The sequence below is a fragment of the Typopeltis vanoorti genome, chromosome 15 (genome assembly GCF_054136105.1).
Source record: "Typopeltis vanoorti isolate ZY-2024b chromosome 15, IOZ_Tvanoo_1.0, whole genome shotgun sequence".
NCBI lineage: Eukaryota > Metazoa > Arthropoda > Arachnida > Uropygi > Thelyphonidae > Typopeltis > Typopeltis vanoorti.
The window spans coordinates 84,106,667-84,122,539 of NC_143563.1; positions in this window are offsets into that span (position 1 = coordinate 84,106,667).

Here is a 15,873-nt window from a genome sequence, read left to right on the forward strand (position 1 = left end):
GGGGAGTCCGCTCCGCCCCCGGGGGGGGGGCACTTCGCGTTTAAGAAATCTTGCCATACTGACTATAAAACAGCAACTGAGTGATGAAATAGACTTCGACAATGTCACTGATGATTTTGCAAACGGAAAAGTAAGAAAAATAACATTTTAGAATGTTGAAATTAAAGTTGTACTTCAAAAATAAACATAGTGTTTTAATTTATTTCCTTATACGTCGTTTTGACTTTTTGTAGTATTTTTGGTGTGTGTTGAGAGGAGCGACAAACTCAGGGACCGCCCCGGGCAGCAAAAGCTCTAGCTACACCCATCGATGCCGACGACACCGCTATTCTAGCAAGGTCTCTCAGCCCTCGCTTGGCAATCAGTAGACTCCAAGGAAGTATCAACGCACTGGAAAAATGGTTCACCAACTGGAGGAGTCAAGTAAACCCCCTCAAAAGCTTAGCCATGTTGTTCTCTAGAAAAAAAGGTTTGCATTAAAGAAGACATCTTGCTCTCTGGTCAAAAGATCTCATCAGAGAACAAATATCTTGGGGTACTAGTGGATAAGAAACTCCTTTTTAACAAGCACATCAATCTCATTGGTTCCAAGATATCCAAAGTAATAGCTCGACTCTACCCAATGGTCAACCGCAAAAGTAAACTGAACTTACAAAATAAATTACTACTTTACCGGAGGGTTAAACGTCTAGTTATTATCTACGCCTCACCAGCATGGCGTCACATTTCACGATCAAACATTTCAAAACTACAAAGAATCCAAAATAAGTGCCTAAGGATGATTCTAGATGCATTTTTGCTTCACCCATCCTGATAGTGTTATACACTTGTAATCGGAGGATAGTCACAGTTTAATATTTGACCGCTCTGGAACTTTAAAGGTTAATGATTTGAAGAAGCACATAGCACGCAACAAAAGGAAGAATCTATTTTTTTCTGAGGTAGAATTGGGATTTTTTTATTTTATTTTGTTTACTCTTACTTACCTAACTCCAACTCGTTTTGGACAAATTGTATTGGAGGAGGTACCTTAAAATTACAACTAGATGCATTCGTATTGATCTGGATTTTACTCTGTTCACGGCGCTAGAGTTCGAGTCTTCTTACACAAATAGAAAAGACGGAACAGACAGGAAGATACAAACCCAAAATCAATTACGAATGCGTTGAGCAGAGAAAGAGATGACACGAAACCAGCGTCTGACATCTCGCTGTGTTCCCAGGTGCAATTTCCGGTAATTTACTTTTTAAATGAGCTCGCTATCAAAGACTATTTTTGCTAAAAAAAAAAAAAAATGTTTTCCGAGATTGTTACGAGAATGTCCTTGTTACATAAGGAGCCAGATAATGGTTTCGGGTGTGTAAACATTCTCCAAGATGTGCATTAATTGTCTTGGGCTCTGACAGCCAGCTATAAAACGAAAAGCAATATAAGTCTCGCTAGAGTGAACTAACCTCGCAGTTCAAACAACAGCTTTTTACTTAAAGTGATTTTTCCCTTTATTGTTGGGCGCATGCGCAGTTATCTTTCAAAAAAATACAAAAAAAAACTCTGAAAGAGACAAATAAATATTCACGAAAACAAAGAAATACGTCAGAGATGGAAATTTACATTTTTATACGTTTCATTATATTTACATGAAAATTTAAAATTTTTAAATTACCCCCCCCCCCAATCTGACCTAAGACTCCCTTTATTATTTATATTATTATATTTTGATTGCATTTCTCCTAGAAATGGTTTTCCCTCTCCCCTGCAATTAATTGTGCATCCCATTACAGAGAGAGACAGGCATATTAATGTCGAAACACACAGAGGGCGCTGTTAACCCGCTCCATATTCGCTTCCATTTATACACTGGTTTCCGATTCGTATTCTACGCGCGCTGTGCAGTAATTTCTGAATCATTCAACCTTCAGGTTTAACGCTATTAGCAACCTCCACAAGATTTATGACGTTAATTACCTTGTCAGCCTCTGAACTACGTTGGCTGCATCGTGCTAGTAAACCTCATAACATTGCTCTATATCGAAGCCGTTACGCTTAATTGGTGTTGCTAGCTGATATGTTATGGAGCCATATAGCTAATACTTCGCTCGTTTCTATTAAGACTAACATTTGTCTTCTCCAACGATTACAATTGATTATTTATATTTATATATACAGTAAAACCCCTTTTTTATACTTTCCAGGGGGCTGATGAAAAAAAGTGTAAATAGCAGGAAACGTAAAAAAACATTTAAAAAAGGCTGACATATGACTTACTGCTAGTATGTGACTCTACACATTAGATTACAAAATTTAATAACTGAAAATAAATGAATTTACAATTACTTACATTTATCTATTTAAAAAAATCTTTAATTGTTGATTGTTTTTGCTTTTTTTTTTTTTTTTTTTTTTTTTAACATAGCGCCAGATTGCTTTGCATTGAGTTCAATGCTTGGCCTGTTTTTTTACTATCGTGTTCAAAGTGGACACGGAGAGTTCAAGAGCTTTTGCTAAATGCACGCGTGTTCCGGCATGCCAATCTACACGTCGCAGAATTGCTATCTTTTCTTCTACCGAAATACATTTTCTGTCTTTTTTTCTCCATTTTACTAACATGGATAATCCCTCACCGCAACTTGAAAGCAACTTTCACACGCTAAATTACTTAGCAGAAATTCTGCACTATCAATTCGTACTGTGATCGAAAAATCACGCTATCGCTCATCACTACATTACTACTGCAAGCGTGCAGGTCACCGTGATTGCGGAAACGAACCTACAGCAGAAAGCAACGCCATCTGGGAACAGAAATGCGCAGATTTCCTCAGAAATTGATTCGAAAATCAGTATTGCCACCCGAGAAAAAACGCAAATCACGGGAAATAACGTCCACATCAAGTTGTTAATGGCGGGAAAACAATATATCGTAAGAATAGACCTTAAGACGGGACCAACAGAAAATTACGTAAATTGCTGGGAAGTAAAAACGGGGTTTTACTGTATATTAAAATTGTCTTGATTTTTTTAGCTAAAATTAAAATTTCAAGTAAAGAATTACAATAATTTTTTTAGCTAAAATTAAAATTTCAAGTAAATTTCATTTACTTGAAATTTAAATTTAGCTAAAAATTATTGTAATTATTCAATGAATTGACAATTGACATTTATGTCTTTAGGGGTGAAGCAATATGCTTTTCATATTCCCCGCTATCTGTTGTGGTTGCAGTGAAGGTAAAATTTATGAGCAGAATGCTCGCCCTGATTGGGCATGGGGATTATGCATCACTGAAGGAGGCCAATATAGCTTTTGGTCTTCTATATTTGAATATATCCGTTGGATCGTATGCTGTAGCTTGTTGAACCAAATCGTTGGGATGTGTGGGCGTCTTTAGGAAAAACTTGGTGGCTAAGGATCGTAGAAAAGAGAAGATATAGGGAATATTTGTGTCTCTGTGGAGTTGAGTGTTTCTAACATACCACGGGGCGTTCAAAATCATTCTCAGGCACTTGTTCTGCACTCGCTGTATTTTGATAATGTTAGCATTAGAGGTGTGGCTCCAGGCCGGAGAGGCATAGGTGATTATAGGACGAATCGTCAACTGGTATAGCTGCAATTTGATTCTGTTGCTGAGCTTGCTATTTCTATTAATTAGCGGATAGATCTGTGCTATGACTTTAGATGCCTTTGTGCATGCAGACTTGGTGTGTTGATTGAAAGATAGCTTTTTGTCGAGAATTACACCCAGGTAATTTGTTTCTGTATGCCAGGGAATTTTAGTATTGAATAGTAACAAATCTCCTACAGGAGACATTGGCCTTTTTGAGAAAAGAACGGCTGAGCTTTTCTGGGGGTTGACTTCCAATCTCCATTTAGAGAACCAACCCTCCAGCTTTAGAATGTTTTCTTGAAGCTTTCTGGTAATGAAAAGGGGTCTGAGAGATCTGGTTAGTATTGCCGTATCTTCCGCATATAGGGCCAAAATGGAAGTCATCGGATTGTGTGGGATGTCTGACATGTATACAGAGAACAGCAATGGAGCCAGTAGAGATCCCTGCGGCACTCCAGCAAAGATGTGGCGCTGGGAGGATGTAGAACCGTTGATTTTTACTTGCATTGATCTATTTTGAAGATATGAGTGGATTAAATGAACCATTTTAGGTGAGATGCCGGTTGAGATAAGCTTGTGCAGGAGTCCAAAATGCCAGATTTTGTCAAATGCTTTGGATAAGTCTAGGAAAACAGCGCCTGTGCACTGGCGCCAGTTGTAGCTGGTTGTGATGTATTCAACAATTCTGTGGATTTGCTGGGTAGTACTATGGTGTTGCCTAAAACCAAACTGTTCTTTTGGAAGGATGTTTAGGTCATTTATTGAGGTTTGAAGTCGTGAGAGGATGACCTTCTCTGCAACCTTACCCAGATTTGAGATGAGACTGATTGGACGATAATTTTGGGGTAGGTGTGAGTCTTTGCCTGGCTTATGTATGGGAATTACATCAGCCAGTTTCCAGGTGGAAGGAAAATAGTGAAATCTTAAAATTGCATTTATTATACTGGTCAGGTTCACTACTGCCCTCCGGGGCAGAAGTTTAATCACACGATTAGTAATGCCGTCTGGTCCAGGAGCTTTTTTGTTCTTTAAATTTTTAATAATGTCATATATCTCAGCAGGTGATGTTGATGCAATATGGTCAGTGCTGGTGATAGGAAGTTTGAGTGAGTGTCTGACCTTGCTGTGAATCTTATGTATGTGGTCAAAGTCAAGGTTTCCATACGAAGGCCAGCTGTGCGCTATAACCTCTGCTTTGTCCACATCTGTGTGAGCAAGGCCCTGATCAGTTAATATTGGGGGAAGGGATCTGCCTTTGTTTTTGGTATTTTTCAGTAGTCCCCAGATGGAGTGATCACTAGGTGAAATGGAGGATAACTTTTCATCCCATACATAGTCTCTGTGAGCTTTCAGTGCATCTCTTACTGCCCCATTTAGTCTGTTTAGATTTGTTTTGTCTTGTGGTGCACACGTGTTACGGAATCTCTTTCGAGCTCTGTTTTTATCTCTGATTAAGTTCATGATGCCTTCAGGCAAACGATCTGGCTTGCGGGTAGATTTGTATTAAATAAAACCAAAATTTTTTCTATTATTATCTTATATAATAATATATGGTGTATTTTAATAATTGCAAATAATAACTTCTCATATAAATTTATTTGAATATTTCTTATATATTTCAAACAACATAAATATTACATTTTTATACATTTTTTAAAGTTATTTATCAACTGCTATTAGCAACAAAAATTAATATTTTAATTGTTAGGATATCCTGCAAATATAAGCTGCATTATTTGTATACATAGGCTTGTCCTTTTATCTTATTGGATAGTATGTGAATTGCCTTGCTTTTCCAAGATGGCAATATTTCCTGGTTTCTTGAAAGTTGGTCCTTTTTTTTTTTTCCAAGTCTTTTGAGTTGGAAAGTGTATTTTCTTTTATCATACTTTCTAATCTTTTCGAAACATTCAAACTTTTTTAGTATTCTATAGTAAAGAGGGGGAAAGTGGTGTAAATTTTGCGAGCTGGTCCAAGTTCTGAATTATGGATATATATATATATGTTCGCGCATGCGCATATGTGTCCGTTTTTTTTTTTTAACCTCTTCGAATACTTATTTGTTGTGAAGTTTCTGAAAAAAGCCACTGTTTTTGTAAGATCAAGTAGATAAATTTTATATATTCCTTTTTTTTTTTTATTATATTTTTTAATGCTTGCGTCTGCCACAATAAGTTGAATCTAAACAAACATAGAAGCTTTTGATTTTTTTTTCTTTTTTTTTTTACCGGAAATAGCGGGGGAAAAAATAAAGATTTTGGTGTCACCATTTTTTTTTAATTTTTTCTTTCTTTCTTTTTTTTTTTTTTTTGCAAATATATAATGAAGATCATCTGTTTTAAAATTTCAATTTCCCATAAAGTAAACCATTGCGCTGTAGGCTTGTAGAGTTATAGTAATGGAGGCAAGTGCAGAAGATGATATTGATTTTTAGTGTGTCTACTTACACCCGCCAACAGTAGACGGCGTCCTTGCTTTTGGAATCTACAACAGGTAAGCTCTTAACGGAGATTTTGACCTTTTTTTAAAACAGACATCGGAGTCATTATTGAGCAATTGAAGCCTTCTCCAGAATTCCTAAAAGACTACGATCGATGCTGATCTAAACCAACGTTATATCATCCTCTCTTATTGTGAATCGACTACCTGGCGAATTTAGTGAACAGCTCCCAGTAGAGATGTAACAAGTAGTCTCGCGTTAGCCATCCACGTGCGCCAATTGTTGCAAATAGCTTAACAGTAATAAGCAGACGATGGAGCTCACTCCTACTCTAAAACATACTTCAAAGGAAGGTCATAAATATAAGAAAGCTTGCGATCATCACAAACACAAAACGAATGCGGCCAAAACCAGAACAAAAAGAAAACATCACGAAGATAAAAGGCATAGGAAAAGTGGCTTAGAATTTGCTCTAAGCCGTCTGGAAAGCGAGAGCGAAGATTCGAAAGAACTGTCCACTATTAGCAGTACGGATAACTTGGATACCGTAAGTTTCCATCACTTCAAATGCGTCCACGATTCGGACGTTGGGTCCCAGAGGAGTGCCAGAAGTAGACGTTCAAGAGATCCCCTAGAGAGCACACAAGAGAGAAGACATAATCGAGTTACCCTTGTTATTGCCATCGTAAGTGGAAGCATTTTCTTGATTGCGTTTCTTTTGATTGCCGTAACCCTTTCTTTGACTCCACAAATCAACGAGAAACGTGAGTACAATTTTTTTTCCATTTTTGCTTTAAAAAAAAAAAAAAAGGAAAATTGCAATTTTGTAGATTGCTGATTAAAACAGTAAATAATTATCCATGAGTGTCAACCATTATTATTTTAGCAGACGTTTGTTTTTTTAACAATGTAAATTTCATTCATTGGTTTATTATTTATTATTTTAGCAGACGTTTATTTTTTTAACAATGTCGATTTCATTCATTTGTTTATTAACTGCCTTTTTTTTTTTTTTTTTGCTTTTATCTCCCTTTTTTATTATGAAGATAGGGTAGGATGTGATAGACTGTTTTGATACATTCGACTGCTTGAATTACATGAGATTATGACTGTCCACCAAGATAAATGTGGTTATTCTCAAAGAACATAATTATTACTTTGTTTTACCAATAACAATGGTAATTGTTTATTATTATAATGGTAATTATTTTATAATAATATTAAAATTAATTATCAAAATTTATTGCTAAAACATGAGCGTCAAAATGGCGAGGTAAAAGATTATTATTATTATTCTTTTCATTTTTTCAAGTCCTTATAAAGGTTTTTTTTAACATCATATACGGGATTTGAACCCAAGCATTTCTAAATATAACTTTACGCAATTAGTGACAGCTGGGAGGCGAAAATTATTGTCAACTTTTCTACTTATGACCGGTTTGATCTCATGTTTATTGTTCATTGAGGGTGAAGATAAAAAATGTTTGAAGTGTCAAGGAATAATTGCAATAAAGGGAAGAAAATAAAATATTGAAAGAATAAATACAAACGTGGCAGTTATGATTAATTAAACCCCAACTGTCGTGAAATTATGGGATAAAGAATAATTTTAATAGAAAAGTTTCCAAATTGTAAAGGTGAGAAAGTGTCAGAAATATTTATTTTATTTTATTTTATTTTTAGTTGTCTCATTGCTGATATGCCAGCTCCGTCATACATATTAAATTTTACTGGCATTTCAATGAGGTAGTCGGTCGATACTGATCAATTAGTAGTCTTGCTGAATTATCCGCTTGGCGGCTTCCATACATCAACAAATATTCGATCAATAAAGTGGCTTTTGAGATCTTTCTGAGTCAGTTGAAGTAAACCCTCTGTTATGTCTCTATTAGACTCAGTTGTCATCGTTTATGTCTTTATTAGTCTCAGGTAATCTTGGACTGCTCATCTGTCGGCAAAAAAACAAAACTGAAATTTACAAAAAAGAAGAACCCTCAGCCCCCGACTGAGATTGACGAACTCAGCGTCTCCTGTAAAGCGCTTCCATTCTTGTCACGATTTGAATCCCAAGTTCTAATCAGCTCTGTCTTTGGGGATCAACTCTATTTCTGGATAGCAATTGATTTCTTAATTTAGCAGAGGTGAGTGATAATATACACTGAGTGGCCCCTTTATTAGGAATGAAGAGGAACACCTCTCCATTTTCCTAAATGAAGACGTATTCCAAATAAATTGGACACTAAGTGAGTGCAGTCTTTATACATTAATAACATAGTTTCGTTGTTTGCCAATTAAAACAGCAACAATTACAATCATTGCTGTTTTAATTGCTCAACAATCACTCTAGCAACAATTAGAATGGGTTCTACTTGTGCACGGTCATCAATAAATATGATTCTTCTATCAACCAATTGATATTGTTAGTTAAATTGTTATTAATAGTTCATTATGACTAGGAATTTATGACTTAGTCAGTTTCGACGATGCCCTTTGGTTGCAAAGACCCCTCACGTCGACTCCCATCTGGAACGCGAAAACCCTTATCTGAGAAGTGAAGGTGCTAATCTCATGCGAAGATGAAAGGTTTTTTTTTCCCTTCCGTGTCACTTTTCAGTTTCAGATCTGTACGGAAATGGGGGGAAGGTCCACGCCTTACACTACGGACAACGAACAAAGGAACATGTTGCTACAGATAACTTCCGTTTGCAGCGGAAGTTATTTAATCTGCTTCCTGTCTTATAGTTTTTAAAGAGATTCACAAATATATCAAAAACGCATTTTTTGTTCACATTAGTTTAACACGTCGACACTAGTTGCAGTTCAATCTCATATAACCAGCGATATGAGACAGCTGACAAAGAAGTCTGATACGTTGTTCAGAATTTTCACAAGTCTACTAATCTCCTTGGACATACGTGTTTACAGGGCAATTTATGGGAGAAAAAAGTACATCCACAACCTAAGACTTGTTCACATAGCCTTCTCTCGGAATGGCCTACATAAAGCTGCAAATGCTTGCTTAAGAATTCCGATAAGTCATTTATTTTATTGGTTTATTTGTTTTTATCTTATTTGTTTGCATCACGTGACTAGACCAGTTTTAGCGAATATTTTCATCATTAAGTTTCCTTAAAATATTCATTCCGTTATGAAGGACTTCTTATATACATACGAACGGACAGAAAAATGTATCCAATCTTACGCATTTTGAGAAACTCAGTTAAAAAAAAGAAAGAAAAAAAGCACACAGAAATGCCTTTTGAACCTAAGGTTTTATTCAGAGTTTGTGCTGGTTTTTTTTTTTTTTTTTTTTTTTTTTTTTTTTTTTTTTTAAATTCTTCACGTTACAGTTCCCTAACGTTAGGACAATAACTAGCAGATATCAAATACATGTATTTGTCGAAGCCTAACCGTCACCTTCCCTGGGTATCCTGTTCGTCATTCGCTGATGCATCCTACATGCAACCAACATTCCTTGAAAGGTTCGGAAGGAGTATTTCAATGTCTTGGGCACTAAGGCCTAACACCTCTGCATCCTTATAAGACTTTAGACGCCACACGCCTCTATTAGAAATGGTTATAGCAAAAAAAGCGGGTAGAGAGCGATATTTTTCTAACTAATGCTTTTTAATATCCAGCTTAGAAGCATAATAATCTATCCTATCTTCATTTTCCAGATAAAGGTCTCGATTCGATCCACAGACTTGAATATCCAGGACGACAACACTACCATCTCTTGATGCCAAAAGATCAAGTTTCCTTATGCCTACCTCAGTCCTGATATTTCACTTTTTTTCTCACTAACCATCCTTTCTGCGTTCTGAGTCGGTATGATGACACACACTGCATGGTTTTTGTTGTTGTGAGTTCTAAAACAACATTGAGATATATGTGTCATGGTTGTTCTCTCTGAACCCACATCCTCTATCGCTTCTTCAATCTATTCTTAAAGATGCCAACAAATTATATACTTGGTTTTAATCCCTTACTAGGGATTAAAATCCCTTACGAGGCTAATGACTTCACATCATTTGCCTTAGTATGTATCCCATATACAAGTAACTCAGACGTGAATGTATTTCATGCGCAAAACATTGTTTTGCTTCCTTGGGTAAGGGATTAAAATACAGTAAGTATATCATTTCTTAGTATCTTTAATGTATAACAGAACCAAGGTAAAAAAAAAACAAAAAAAACTTTCAACTTCAATCTATTCTATTCAACTAGCATCTACCCGACAACATGGAAGCAGGTCCAGATCCATCTCATATTAGAGAAAGGTGATAAAAGTCAATCGTCGAACTACGGCCAATTCTTCCGTCTAATTGCTCTCACTTTTGTGTTCTCTTTAAAATTATGGAGAAAGTCATCAACAACCAACTCTTGAACCATCGAGAGACATATCAACTAATCAGTGAAAAGCAGTATGGATTCCGCCACTCACGATCTTCTTAGATTCACCACCCACCTCTGGACTGAGGCCATGGAGAAACTCAAGTGGTTTCCCTTGACATTTCAAAGGCATTCGATCGGGTTTGGCTCAGAGGCCTACTCACCAAACTGCCATCCTGTGGTCTGCCTTCCCCACTCTGCAACTGGATCGCCAACTTTCTCACTGATCGCTCACTACGTGTCATGGTGGACAATTTCCTCTTCTCAGATTTCTCCACCAATGCACGAATATCCCAGGAGTTCTCTCGTTTTCATCCACTTTTTCCCTCTTGTATATAAACGACCTTCTCTCAATAGAGGTTCTCAAGTATTGGAATCCTCAAGATTTACGACGACCAGGAACTCAAGTTTGCAAGGTTGTCCTTGCCCAACTCGGGCAAGGACAACCTTGCAAACTTGAGTAACTACATTATGTAGTAACTATATTAAACCTACCGCGGGAGAAAGGGCATTTATCCTCGCCCTGACCAGATCCATACACTCCCATCCAGTGAACATTCATGTTTCTTCACGGACCCAAAGTCGTTGAGATGGAACCCTCTTCGAGCTTCTGAAGGGCTTTCCCGTCGACTGCGAGATAGAAAAGTTTTTCCCATCTCTCGTTTGCAAGAGAGTTAGAAACAATACGCATTCGAAGAATATACATTGCATTATTGTAATGTTTCATTGTTGTAGTTAATTCTCGTTGAATCAAAGCAGTTGAAAAGGCAGCTCTGCTAAAAGATTGAAAGGCTACACGAACATAAAATTTAAGATTTTTGTAAATTGGTCTGAATTAAAGTTAAATGGCAGCTAAGGAATGTATTTTATTTTTTTTAATGCATTTTTATAATCTGATTTGTGTTTCTCATGATTATTTTTGCCTTTTGGAGTTCCTATTAATTATCTAAGCAAGATCTTACCATTCGTTTCATTTCGTGTGCATGTTTATTAGTTTTAAGCCGGATACTAGTTTAATCCCTCCGCAAATAACTAAATGGTATTCTGATTTTAAATCATAAAATTCACCCCCCCCCCCTCGCCTTCTTAAATATTCCGGAGATACGCCAGAAATCACAGTCTGCGTTATTTATATCACACCAAAATACTCAATCTCCCCTTCTATTTCATTGGTGTCACGTACCACAAGCCTTTTAGAATTGCGTCTCTATTATTTATGCTGCAATGTAAATTTCCACACTCTCGAACCAAGTTCACACTCACTGGGCATGTGCCATGTAGCAAACACACACAAAAGCAAAACTACTTTTATGTAACGAGGTGTTTTTTCTGTCTACCGTACTTGGAATGCAAATGTGATCAAACTTGAAACAGGTCGCGTGATTTGAAATTAATTGTTGCGTTCATTGTTTCAAAAGTGGTTGTAGTGTCAACAAAGAGACGTTTGTTTCATTACCAATTAGCACAAAGCATGACAATACTTTTCAACAAGTCAACACTTACGTCGATTGGATTATTTACATTCAACAAGCGAGAATGGGTTTCAGGTAAGATAACTTGTGGTATGCTACGTTACAGTGAATAGAAATTTAATTGACTGATAATTAGAATTATATACTAAACTACCCGATGTGTGAAGAAAAAATGAGGTTGAATACAATTTTACTTGTTATAAAGGTATCGTTTATTAGAACTATTTAGCGAATACCTTAATATTTTATTGATAATACTAATTCAAATATTCCTAAGGACTTTAATATATTCAGTTGTTGATTTATTTGCTGTTGGTTCCCTTGAGTTACAGAGGTAAGTGTGCGTTCTGATTGTTTGAGAGAATCGGGTAAAATTCCACAGAACGAAACACAAACAAGCTGGCGACTCCACTAATATTGCCAACAAAACGTAATATTAACATAAATAGCAATTATACGAAACGTATAGCGCCATCTATCGGATTCTTCTAGAAAGAGAGGTTTCAAGTCGTATTAGTTAACTCAAGATGGTGGATTATTAAAAATATAAAACTATAAAGCCGAGTTATTTCAGTTGGTTCGAAGATCGCAATTAAGATGCAGTGCTGCGATCTCTTGCCGACTTTGAATACATTTCATAGATTAAAGATTTATCTATCCTCCTCCCTCGTTTTGTATGACGTCCGAGAGAATTTCTGCAATTTTTTCTCGCTTTTTTTTTTCATAATCCTTGTCGGTTTTTTATTACTGTCATAATTTCCTATAATAGTTCATCAATGATGTCATCAAAACGGTATTGTTTTCTTCTAAAAAAAAATACTGTTTTGATGACATCACTAACCGTAAAACACGATGATTTTCACCGATCCATGATATGTCGTAATCCATCATTTTCAGCTCGGCATGAAACGTTAACTCTTCTCACTGCTAACTTATTCTTGAGTAGTAAAAGGTTAAGCAGGCATTCAGTTACCTACTTTTTAGTGCTTTATTTTAATTAAAGCGTTTAAAGTAATATTTACGTGCCGTTGTAATATTAAAAGTTAACGGACTTTTGGACTAAAGTTGGCAGTGTTTTCTTTTCGCTTTTGTAGAAAACGGGCACAAACTTCGAACCCATTTAAAAAAGAGCGCTTAGGAGAAAGTCAACTCGTTTTAGAACTCGTGCAAACAAAGCGCGCTTCTAACACCGGCAAAGTAAACACTGGCCTACCTAAATATGCTCAGCATTGTGCCCATAATTAATTTGCTTTTATTCCCATTTTGAAAAGTGATCTGTTTTTAGAACGTTGTGTGCGCTCCTGCCCAGTGATTTAGTGGTACGTCAGAATAAGTCCTCGGTTGCTATTTAAACTCAAAAGTTTAACTTCCTGCAGTTTTCATTTATGACAAACGCTTCATCACGTGGGATTTCACAGCAATTTGAGGTTGTTGTTTTATTTTTTTTTTCCCATTGTTTAAGTTACTCGCGTTGAAATTGCCAACTGCTGCGCGTGCTGTGACGTTATAAGTTAATTGTTGAGACACGAGCAGTCCACGCTATTTGTAGCATGTATATTTCATTTCCGTGCACGTAGTCTTATTAGCTGGAAATTTTGTTTTATTTCTACCAATGTATAAAAAAGGTCTTTTGCTTTAGAAATAAAAGAGAAAAAAAAAGATTCTTTGGAAATACAGTAAAGGTCAGAGTTAACTTTATTACTAACGTTGAGCACAACAAGGAAATTGCGAAGTATTTTTCATTCTTTTTTCTTTTTCTTTTTGCATGACTGAAGATGGTAACATAGGGTATTTCTTTTTATCGACGAGCGTGTTTGGATTCTCGAGAAAGCCACTCGAAGAGCCTTTTCGACCGATCCATTATGAGAACTATTCAGATGAACGATCAAAGCAGCCTTTCTTTCTACGTTAATGGGATGCTCGTTAGTCAATTTTTCTTAATTTTACTCCAATGGAGAAAGCCAAATTTAAACAAATCCACTTTGTTTGGTTTCATTACTGACATACAGGCATTACCCCCCCCCCCCAAAAAAAAAAATTGGAAGAGTGGGGTTTGGAGTTAAATAATTGCTAATAACGGACATTATTACATCAAAGATAAGGCATATTTCGACGATGAATGTTTTTTTTTTTTTTTTTCCAAAATATATATAAATGCAGCTTCAACTACGTTCGCTAATTTACGTACTCGAATATCGGGAATGACAAGATAGATCTGCTTTCTCATTAGTTAATTCTTTTCATAAAAGATGGCGCTGCAGTTACACTAATAACTACAAAACAATTAACTTTTTGTCCAATTTATAGAGAACGATGACTCGCTAGCTTTAAAAAAAAAAAAAAAAAAAAAAAAAAAAAAAAAAAAACGGAAAATAACGATCCCTTTTGAAAGATAAGTTTTCTTCTTTAGAAGAATTCTAATTCAATATTCTCATTCATTTTTAAAGCCAAATGTCTCGTACCCGGTTTAATTCATTCCGAAGCTAAGCCATTGCTATGCGCACGGACACATTTATCGGTTTTGTAATGGACGGATTAGTGCTAGCGAAACAAGACTGCATAAACAAGTGCAAAAAATGAAATAAAACGTCAGGTAGCAGACAATGTGTAAAATATTCAGCAACAGTATGCGCAAAGCTTCGCTAGTTGATTCGTATTATTACCAGACATCTCCCCCCTATTACCGAAGTAAACTAGGCGTGAAACTTAACAAAATATATTGTTCTAGATAGTGAATTTTTAATTATTATTATTTTTTTGTTGTTGTTGCCAAAAAGACAAAACTCACACTCATGTGTAATAAAGCCATGTTTTTTTTTTTTTTTTTTTTCCCTCAAAAGGATCACCGATTGTGGATCGCTCTTGGGAGTAAGGGGGGGAAAGCATAATTTTATAAACTTCATATAACCCAGAGTTAATCGCAGTTATTGGAATTGTTTCTAGAGCATATCTGCTAAGCCTACGTAATGACTTAAGTATTTTCCGCACTAGAAATGCCAACCAACCAACCTTCTCCAGTATAGTAAACCCATACGAACAAGATCATAATTGCATATGAAAAACATTATATGGACATAAAAAGGAATGTTTATTAAATTTAGTGATGAATCCAGTAAAAATACCTCGTTCACGTAAGTTCTAGCGAAACGTAGGTTCGAATTTAACTCTTAAAAGTACCCCCCCCCCACGCACGCACACACACACACACACACAGAATAATCTTTGATCGGTGTGAGGACATCATGTGACATCTAGTCTCTTAAAAACAGTAAAATCACCCCAAACCCGATTCAGAACAACTTTTTTTTTTTCAATTTTTATTATGTTTTTAAACACAAAGGAAACGTTTGGGATGGGTTAGAATATTTAATATTCTAATATTTCATTCAAGCGTGGATAATTTGCTCAATTTTATCATTGAATTATGATTATTAAAGCTGATGTTGCACCCACTAAGAATACCGTATATATAACAAACCATTCCTGATTAAAATGGTACCCTCCACTGACGTCTGCGTCGTGTGATTAACTTGAAAGCCTATCAACCGATGCCGAGCAGCAGAAGGGATTAAATTGCTAGACGATGTACTTCATTATTTTTTTAATGGACCAGTAATTAGTCGAAGGAAAAATTAGCAAAGCACCAATGTAAACATAATTACTCAACATCAGAGACGATATTGGATCACGACTCATTAAAATTTTTTAATTAAAAATTATACAAATAGTTTATTTGGTCAATCTAATTAAATTAACTTATGATGAAAATTATTTTCTGTCGGAACTTTTATGTTATTTGTAGCTTTTTACACGTTATTTATTTAGATTAATAATAAAATGTCTTATTAAATTTGCAGTTTTTTTTAGAATAATTATTAAATTATTTGTTTAGTGGAGCAGAATTTATCCCTTTTTTTGTATTTATTTAAAAATTTTTTCATTAAGGAAAGAGCCTCTTTCCAATGTTAT